At 41.9% G+C, this 9,521-nt stretch overlaps 1 non-coding gene across 1 annotated transcript; it reads right to left on the bottom strand.

Moving 5' to 3' along the window:
* Positions 1–9,046: 9,046 nt before the first annotated feature.
* Trnat-ugu lies at positions 9,047–9,121 on the bottom strand. Its single transcript has one exon. It is a non-coding gene; the product is annotated as a tRNA-Thr (tRNA).
* Positions 9,122–9,521: the final 400 nt, after the last annotated feature.

The following is a 9,521-nucleotide window of genomic DNA, read 5'->3' as shown; positions in this document are numbered from 1 at the left end:
TTTCAGCCAGACCATTTTATTCGGAGTGCTACAGTGCTGATCTAAAGTGTTTGATGCCATTTTCATTGCAAAGTTTCCCAAATTCATGAGAGGTAGACTGCGTGCTATTCTCTGTAATCAACGTCGTAGGTAACCCTTTGATTTTAAAAATTCTTGGTTTTGCTTGAACTGTTTTCAAGGAAGTCGTCAACTGTATCCTTGTGATGTATGGAAACTTACTACATGCACCCACAATAATGAACCACTGAGGACATAAAAGTGGTCTCACAAAGTCTGATTGTATCCCGGTGCAAGATCTAGTGGATTGTGATCACAGAAAGTACTTTTTAAGGTAGTGTTCCTAGTTAGGGTTGATACAGTGTACAATTTGTAGGGTAGCTCAATATCTTTGTCTACTCCTTTGCAAAAAAAAATATGTTCTCGTGTAATCCTTTTAGTGAAAATGATGCCACAGTGACCCTGGTGCAGCAAACTAAGTAATTTTGCATTGTTGAACGTTTGGCGTTATGACTGAAGTTTTTCCACTCTCACAACAGCATGAAAGAGCCTTGAGACACGGATATGTCTATAGTTATTTTCTGTGAAGAACCATTACTCATGTGGAAAGAGAACATGGTGCTACTTCCGTGTCCATTGTCTTCGAGTGTGTCTGCTTTCGCTGCAGCAGAAAGGGAGACGCACGTTTCCTCCATTGTCCATATCCTAGTCACGTTGTTCTATATGTAATATAGACCAAAACTTCAATATCGATGAACATGTTTTAAGACAAAAAATGGTTCAAATGGCTCTGAGCACTATGGGACTTAACTTCTGAGGTCATCAGTCCCCTAGAACTTAGAACTACTTAAAACTATCCTAAGGACATCACACACATCCATGCCCGAGGCAGGATTCAAACCCGTGACCGTAGCGGTCGCGCGGTTCCAGACTGTAGCGCCAAGAACCGCTCGGTTACTCCAGCCGTTTTAAGACAAAAAGTAAAGTACCATGCCAATTCATAAGGACACAGGCTTATAAAAGTTCCATTAGAAACAGTGCGATATAAATTTGCAATAGTTCTCCACATAAGATAAACGTTATTTTATCTTTTTCACATTTTGGTAAAACCCTAAGGTCATTCTTACTTGATGACTGTTCAGATCCAGTAGCAGAATCTTTACAACACGTGAATTACGAAATTCAAAAGAAAAGGGAACACAATATCTTTATACAAGTAGCGCAAGCTGTCCTGTAGATTAAGACAAGCGAACAAACTCACTCCTCAAAACAAGGCGAACTTATATTTACGTAACATCAAATATTGTAGTATATACTTACATTAAACTAATAATAAAGCATCAGAACTTATTAAATACGCGAATGTTATGAGAAAAGTGTGTAGACGTGGCGAGACATGAACCATCGTTTTATCACAAATCTGGTCGTGGATCATTAACGCTAGTCACTATGCTAAAGTGACAACAATTGATTTATGGCCAATTCTAACATGTTACCACATGCTAAATGCTTCAATAGTGGCTATGTTACTAACTGAAATTTAACTATAACAAACTGTACCAAGAACAATGGATTTTTGGTGGATTGTCAGTGCGTCGCTACCTTCAAATGACATACTTTCATAATACCCAAGTTACAATATTTCTTTTGCCACGAATATGACGTTTTTCATTATTTTATTGCAACGAATCACACAGTTAACAACGGGTTTTCGAGTGATTCTCAATTTGCTGGTGCTCAGAAACGCCATATATACGTATAGGCTTGAACTGAATGCCAATATGGCGCCTCACAGCTCTGTGCTGAAGGGAGATGGCGTGCGTGTGACATAGATGGCCTTGTGCCATCTGATTAGTCAACGCTCAGACGCACGCTCAAAATATCTGACATGCTAGATATTCGATCTGAAGTTTTCCCGGCGTATTTCCAATTTGAACAGTTCTCAGGTATCTGACCGGGTAGCGTCGTAATTTCTCCACAATATTTCGCAGACGTACACACTGCCATCTTCAGGTGGTTCATGACGAATGCTCTGCTGTTCCTCTCGGCGCCATATATATACTACTTCTGGTGTCTTCGGTGCGGCCAGCGCGGCGGCTACTGGAGGTGGTGGGGGAAGCGCCGCCTGGGTCTGAACTGGGGTCTGCAGTCTCCCTTCTGCCGCCGTCGGGGGCGGTCCTCGATCTCTGGGACCGCATCTTTCTTTCCAGGCTGAGTGTAGGGTTCCAAGCCAAAGTTGAAGGCCGCTGTCTTTATTAATTAGATCGTCCTATAGTCGGATTTCGATAGTCTCTTTAATAACACAGTCCCAGAAGTTGTAGGATTGACAGAGTATTTTTGTTTTTTCATAGCCCATAGTATGGCCAGTCTTTATACAATGGTCAGTCACGGCTGATTTAGTGGCCTAGCGTAATTCGGTATGGCGCTTGTGTTTGCGGCACCTCTCTTCTACAGTGCGGACTGTCTCCCCAGTGTATGATTTTCCACACTGACAGGGAACTTGATAAACGCCTGGTTTTCGAAGGCTTAGGTCATCTTTCACTGAACCCAGTAGAGTCAAGGTTTTCGCAGGGAGTCAGAATAAACATTTCACTTAGTGTTTCCCCAGGATCCTACCGATTTTTCTTGAGGTGTTTCCGACAAACGGAATGCACGCCAATGACTTGTGTTCTTCTGTTTCTTCTTCTTGTTCTCTTGGCGCAATCTGTCTGAGTGCGTGTCTTATTTGCATCTGGTTGTACCCATTTTTCCGAAATGTTGTCTCGAGGTGCTGCAGTTCTGCTGGAAGGCTCTCCTGATCACAGATCTATCGTGCCCTGTGAACAAGTGTGTGCAAAATGCCTTCACGCTGGGAGTTGTGGTGGCAACTGAAGGCATTTAGGTACAAATCAGTGTGTGTAGGTTTTCTGTATACACAGTGTCCCAGCTTGCCGTCAGGTTTCTGTTTCACCAGGACGTCAAGTAACGGTAGGGCACCATCCTGCTCGACCTCCATCGTTAACTGTATGTTGGGGTGCAGCGAGTTGAGGTGTTCGAGAAATTCATTTAAGCTGTCCTGTCCATGTGGCCAAACAACGAATGTGTCATCCATGTAGTGGAAGAAACTAGTTGGTTTTTGTTTGGCTTGTTCTAGTGCCTTCTCCATAAAAAAGTTGGCTACAACCGGTGAAAGCGGGCATCCCAGGGCGACGCCACCTGTCTGTTCTTAATAATTTCCGTCTGATTAGTGTCGAGGTCCGGTGTGCTGGCCAGTCTGTGGATGGTTTGTAAGGCAGTTTTCGATCAGCCTCGGCGAATGCGGACTGATTCCCCTTATTCTGTCTCAGTTACTTTATGACTGCTATTTCTGTGCAAACACTTTCTCCACGTACGCATACACCATTACACCATAATTACTCTGCCATGCAAACATTGGGGTTACACTCTTCTGGTGTGAGACGTTCCTGGTGAGGGAAGGGGAAGGGGGGGGGGGGGGGGTGTCCACTGAGGGCCGAACTGCACAATAACCCTGGTTTCGGTGTGGGGCGGCGGTGGGGTGAGTGGACTGCTGTAGCCTGTTGTGGGACTGTGAACCACTGAGGGCTACAGCGGAGACGATGCCTCCCCGTCGTTTCTAGGTCCCCAGTTCCATACAATAGAATACAAGCACAACACAGCAACGAATTTTTTTTTCCCATGGTGACGATAATATGGGAAACAACTGATATAAATTCAGATTAGTTTTTTGCTGTATATAGTGAAGTAAATGTTGCTAAAAGTACGAATTGAAACAATTTTTGTCTGCATATGCACTAACAGAAAACAATCACAACAACAAGAAGGAGTTATCCTAAATAAACGGAAGTTGGTATGCCTCCTTTAAGGTTATGTCTGTTTAGATTTCACACCAGTCGCGTAAGACTGGCGCTAGTAGCGCCACTATGAGGTTGCAAATCAAGTTTGCCTTAAATACGCACTGTAATGGCCTTGAACACTATTTACCTTTGACAAGCGGTGTGGTGAGTAAATTTTAGTCACGAATGGCTCTAAGGCGACAAAGACGCCTTTATCGAAGCCTCACTGAGTTTGTACGGGTTTGTGTAATAGGTCTACGAGAAGCTGGATGTCCCTTGAGTGATACTGCAGAAAGACTTGGCAGGAATGTAGGCACTGTACATGATTGCTGGCAGCGGTGGTCACGAGAATGTACGGTCGCAAGAAGGCTGGGCTCCGGTTGGCCTAAGTGCCGCTACTGAGGTGAAAGACCATCGCATTCGGCATATGGCTCTGGTGCATCATTCTGCATCTGCAGCAGCAATTTGAGCAGCAGTTGGCACCACAGAAACACAAAAAAACTGTCACAAATCGATTACTTCAAAGACTGCTCCAAGCCAGAAATCATTTAGGGTGCATTCCACTTACCCCAAACTACTGCCATTTGCGACTTCAATAGTGTCAAATGAGAGTTCATTGGAGGGCGAGGTGGAGGTCTGTTGTATTTCCTGATGAAAGTTGGTTCTGCCTTGGCGCCAGTGACGGCCGTGGATTGGTTGAGGCCAGTTGAGGGCCTGCAACCTACCTGTCTGCGAGCTAGATATAATGGAGCTACGTCTGGGGTTGTGGTCTGCGGTGTGGTTTCATATGATAACAGGAGCACTCTCGTGGTTATCCCACACACCCTGACTGCAAATCAGTACGTCAGTGTGGTGATTCGACCTGTTATGCTGCCAATCATGAACAGCATTCCAGGGGAATTTTTCAACAGGATAACGCCCGGCCACCCGATATTGTAACCCAATGTGCTCTACAGAGTGTAGACGTATTGCCTGGGCTTCTCGATCACCAGATCTGTTTCCAATTGGGCACATGTGGGACATCATTGGACAACAACTCCAGTATGACTCACAAACAGCATTAATCGTTCCTGTATTAACCAACCAGGTGCAACAGGTATGGAACTCCATCCTGGAAACTGATATCTGGCACCTGTAAAACACAACGAATGCACGATTGCTTGCTGACATTCAACATTCTGGCCGCTACACTGGTTATTAATGTACCAGCATTTCACATTTGCAATGGTTTATCTTGTGTTTACATTAGCCTGCAATCTTACAATGTTAACGGCTTCAACATGTTACCTAGGCGAATGTACTCCCAGAATTTCATTACTGTATGTTAATAATATTTTGGTGTTGCGATTTTTTTCCTCAGCGCATTTTTATTAACTGTCATAATAGTGAAAACTGTCCTGCTTTATCAGTCTGTCCAGCCTATGATGTCCAACATCTGTAATGAGGGATGGCTGCCCAGTCCCATGACATGTGGATGTGATTTCACCCTGGTTTCACTACATGTTGAAGATACTCACCACGGCACTCCTCAAATGCTTGAAAAATCATGGCCCGCATCTCGTTGTCATGCAGTAGCGTTCTCACTTCCCACGCCCGGGTTCCCGGGTTCGATTCCCAGCGGGGTCAGGGATTTTCTCTGCCTCGTGATGGCTGGGTGTTGTGTGCTGTCATTAGGTAAGTTAAGTTTAAGTAGTTCTAAGTTCTAGGGGACTGATGACCATAGATGTTAAGTCCCATAGTGCTCAGAGCCATTTGAACCATTTTTTGAAAAATCATGCAGCTTCTGGCATGCTCATACCAAGACTCTGGGCCATTACAATTTGTCCTTGGTTAAACCCAGGCAGATTATGTGACTTTCCCATCCTACACACGGACAGCATGCTCATTGATTCTGCATGTACCATGCATGTGTCTAGATTGCAGTCATTCCTTGCCAGGTGACATTGCTATTGCCTTGATGTGTTTATATTGATAGTAGATCACTGGTCATAATGTTCTGGCTGATCAGTGTAGGAATCAGTTATTGGTGTCTGATATGATAGTAAAATGATATCATTATAATTCCTTTATTTTCGAATACACTAAAGATTTATTTGCTACTGAGACAGCAGGACTGGGATTGAATTTTTGAAACCACCTATACAGTAGTGTAGGATTTCAGTGCCATGTTTAAGACAACGCAACCATCTGTCTTGGTGTACCCTTGTTTGTGAAAATGTGACAAAAATGATTTCTCATGAGACAGTAAACTATTAAAAAAAAAAAAAAACATGAGTTTATGCACTAGCTCCATAGGACAATTGCTAAGGTTTAAGCTCATAAGCTAAATATTGCATATTCAGTACTTACAGAATGGTAATTTTTTAAAACCTTCATAAAAATGAGTGTAGTCTTTATTTTTATTCATTTAATTTGGTTTTATATATAGTTCTTTTCTTAAATTTAATTTCTAATACTTAGATGCCTCATTTAAGTCACTGTATTAACTTTATTATTTTGCAAAAATTAATTAACTGAATCTGTATTATAAAAACTGACTGCAGTAAGGTAGCATATTTATTTTTGCATGGTGCAAAAATAATTTATGTTGTAGATGTTAGTATGATAGTAGCCATCCAAGAAAATATACATTACATTTTAGGACCAATGCATGGCAAATATGGTCTATAAAACTTTTAGTGAGCCTAGCAGCCCTAGTTCCGTTCCATAGATATCAGAAAAATTCGATAGACATTATGTCACTTCTTACTGCTGACAGTCTTTGCTTAACTGAAGTGTGGAGTGTTCAATTTAATTTCATGTCATTACCATAAATAAGTACCACAGATGAATGTGAGTATCTTCCACAGTGATCTTTCACCAATATCTGTAACTTCTGTGTGCCATTTCTACCATAGCAGATGATTTTCACAAAACATATGTTATTACACCAGATGCAATTGCTTTTGCCCCGCAGCACCAATCACCCAATGGAAGTTTATACATTCCTTCATCCCTCCCTGCATACCACTCTGGGGAAGGCTTACAAAAATCTATATGGATTGTAAATAGAATGTTTCATCTACTATGTTGAACTGAGAGATCAGTAATTTTTAAAAATGTAAATATTATGATAAGATTAATAAAAGTACCAGATTATAATGGCATAAGCAAAGATTCTAAACAAAAAAAAAAGAATGACTATGAAGTCTTTCGCGATGGAGTCCTCGCATAAAAAGTTCTCAGTTTACTTGCCGCGTCAAATTTGTATAACATCCCAAGCTTTCGATGACTACCTTCGTCATCTTCGTCAGGCATAAAACTGACTGTTGTGGACCGGTGAGGCTTCCGCCTTCATAAGCAGTGGACGGCTTCTCATTGGCTGGATGACGTCACGGTGTAAACGGCGCATACTGGGGTGGTGGCCTCTATATCCATAGATTTTGTTTACGCACTTTATCCAACATTGCTTGCAATGCCATCCATCGCAACAGGCAGAGAACTGCGAGGAATGTAAGAAGTCTCCCTCTGTGCTCTTTCTTTATCAATTGTGTGTTTCCATGCATTGCTCATTGCATAAACAGAGTCTATGTTGAAATTATTTTCACAGAGTCTAATTTCAACTGCTTCCCTGATGACAGAGTCCCAATAGTTTGAAGCATGAGCAAGTAGTCTTGTTTCATCAAATAAAATCTTATACTTATTTAACAAACTGTGCTCAGCCACTGCTGATTTTTCTAGATACCTGTATTTCAAGTGATGCTGATGTTCCACACAGCGATTGGCAACTGGCCCACATAATTTTTGCCACACTTGCAAGGAACGCTGTAAATTCCCGGTACCCGCAGGCCAAGATTATCTTTCATGGGTCGCAACATTTCTTTAATCTTCCTGGGTGACCGGAAGACTGGTCTGATTCCCTGCTGGCTCAGGACTCTGCCGATCTTGCTGGTCATTGCACCATAGAATGGTAGCTGTGCATGGAAGTGCACAATTGATAAAGAAAGAGCGCACAGGGAGACTTCTTACATTGCTTGCAGTTCTCTGCCTGTTGTGATGGATGGCACTGCAAGCAATGCTGGATAAAGCAGGCAAACAAAATCTATGGATATAGAGGCCGCCACCTCAATACGCGCCGTTTACACCATGATGCCATCCAGCCAATGAGAAGCCGTCCACTGCTTATAAAAGCAGAAGCCTCACCAGTCCATGACAGTCAGTTTTACGTCTGATGAAGATGATGGAGGTAGTCATCAAAACCTTGGGATTTTATCCAAATTCGGCACGGCAAGTAAAGCGAGAACTTTTTATGCAAAAAAAAGAATAAAAGGCAGAAAAAGTTAGACCAAAATAAACTCCATACAATGATTGAAATGAGGTGGGCAACGATTCAAAATGAAATAAAAAAATAAATATATTTAAAACCAAATTATACAGATAAAAAAAAACCATAGTCATATACTGTGAAGATTATTAAAAAAGTTAGCACACCACTGGAATTGAAACCATGACCTGCAGTTTATGATCCTACAGCTTTGGTCAAGGTTGTGACATTTGCAACACACACATTGCAGTTCTGGTGGGTCACTTAACTGCCAAAGAGACATTGAAAATAAATGTATGTTTTTATGGACAGTTGTGTAGATCTCTTTGAAATCTACAATTTAGTGTGTAATTTAGTATCTTAGGAGACACAATGAACAAGGTCTTTAGATGTAAATATATGAATCCAGAAAATTTTGTGGCCTCTACACTTTTTTACAATATGCTGACTAAACCCTATCAGTTACATCAAAATGACACAAAAATGACATAATACTAAAATGTAGACCTCAAAAATATGTACATAAAATACATGATATCACATGTTTGTCTTACATGGTTCACCCACAAGCATGAGTTTAGTGTTTTGTATTCACTGTGTACAGCAACTACAAATCATGAAAATGGCAACTGTGGGTAAACTATGAAACACAAACAGATGTCATCACAGTGTTTTACATTCAGTACCTTCTTTGGGTACATGTCATTGCAGAATTCACTCTACTAGAACATTCCAAATATTGAGTTACTATTATTTTCAAGATATGAAGATGGCGTCTGTTCTTTCGGACATGTCCGAAAGAACAGATGCCATTGGTGACCATGCAGCTCTCTAGAATGAAATTACAATTAAATCAATACCATTAGCTGCTGACGGGCATTTATATACATCAATGGGGACAGTTGAAAATGTATGCCCCAACCGGGACTCGAACCCAGGATCTCCTGCTTACATGGCAGACGCTCTATCCATCTGAGCCACTGAGGGCACAGAGGATAGTGTGACTGCAGGGATTTATCACCGACCCACTCCCCATGAGACCCACATTCTCAACTTATAATTCACACACTACATTCATAGTGCCCCTGTCATTATACCCATTACTCACGGCAGACAATTCACCGAGTCCTGTCTTCATATCATTTTAGGCTAACTGGCTGATGACCTTCTTCAGTGTGGATGCACATGATTTGCCTGAACTCTTACGGAACTCAGTGGACTGTCTGTCGCAAGTAATGGGTATAATGGCAGGGGCACTATGAATGTAGTGTGTGAACTATAAGTTGAGAATGTGGGTCTCATGGGGAGCATGCCGGTAATAAATCTCTGCAGTCGCACTATGCTCTGTGCCCTCGGTGGCTCAGATGGATAGAGCATCTGCCATGTAA

This window comes from Schistocerca piceifrons, chromosome 1 (genome assembly GCF_021461385.2).
Source record: "Schistocerca piceifrons isolate TAMUIC-IGC-003096 chromosome 1, iqSchPice1.1, whole genome shotgun sequence".
NCBI lineage: Eukaryota > Metazoa > Arthropoda > Insecta > Orthoptera > Acrididae > Schistocerca > Schistocerca piceifrons.
Note: the sequence above shows the minus strand (reverse complement) of the source record. Positions and strands in the feature narration are given on the sequence as shown.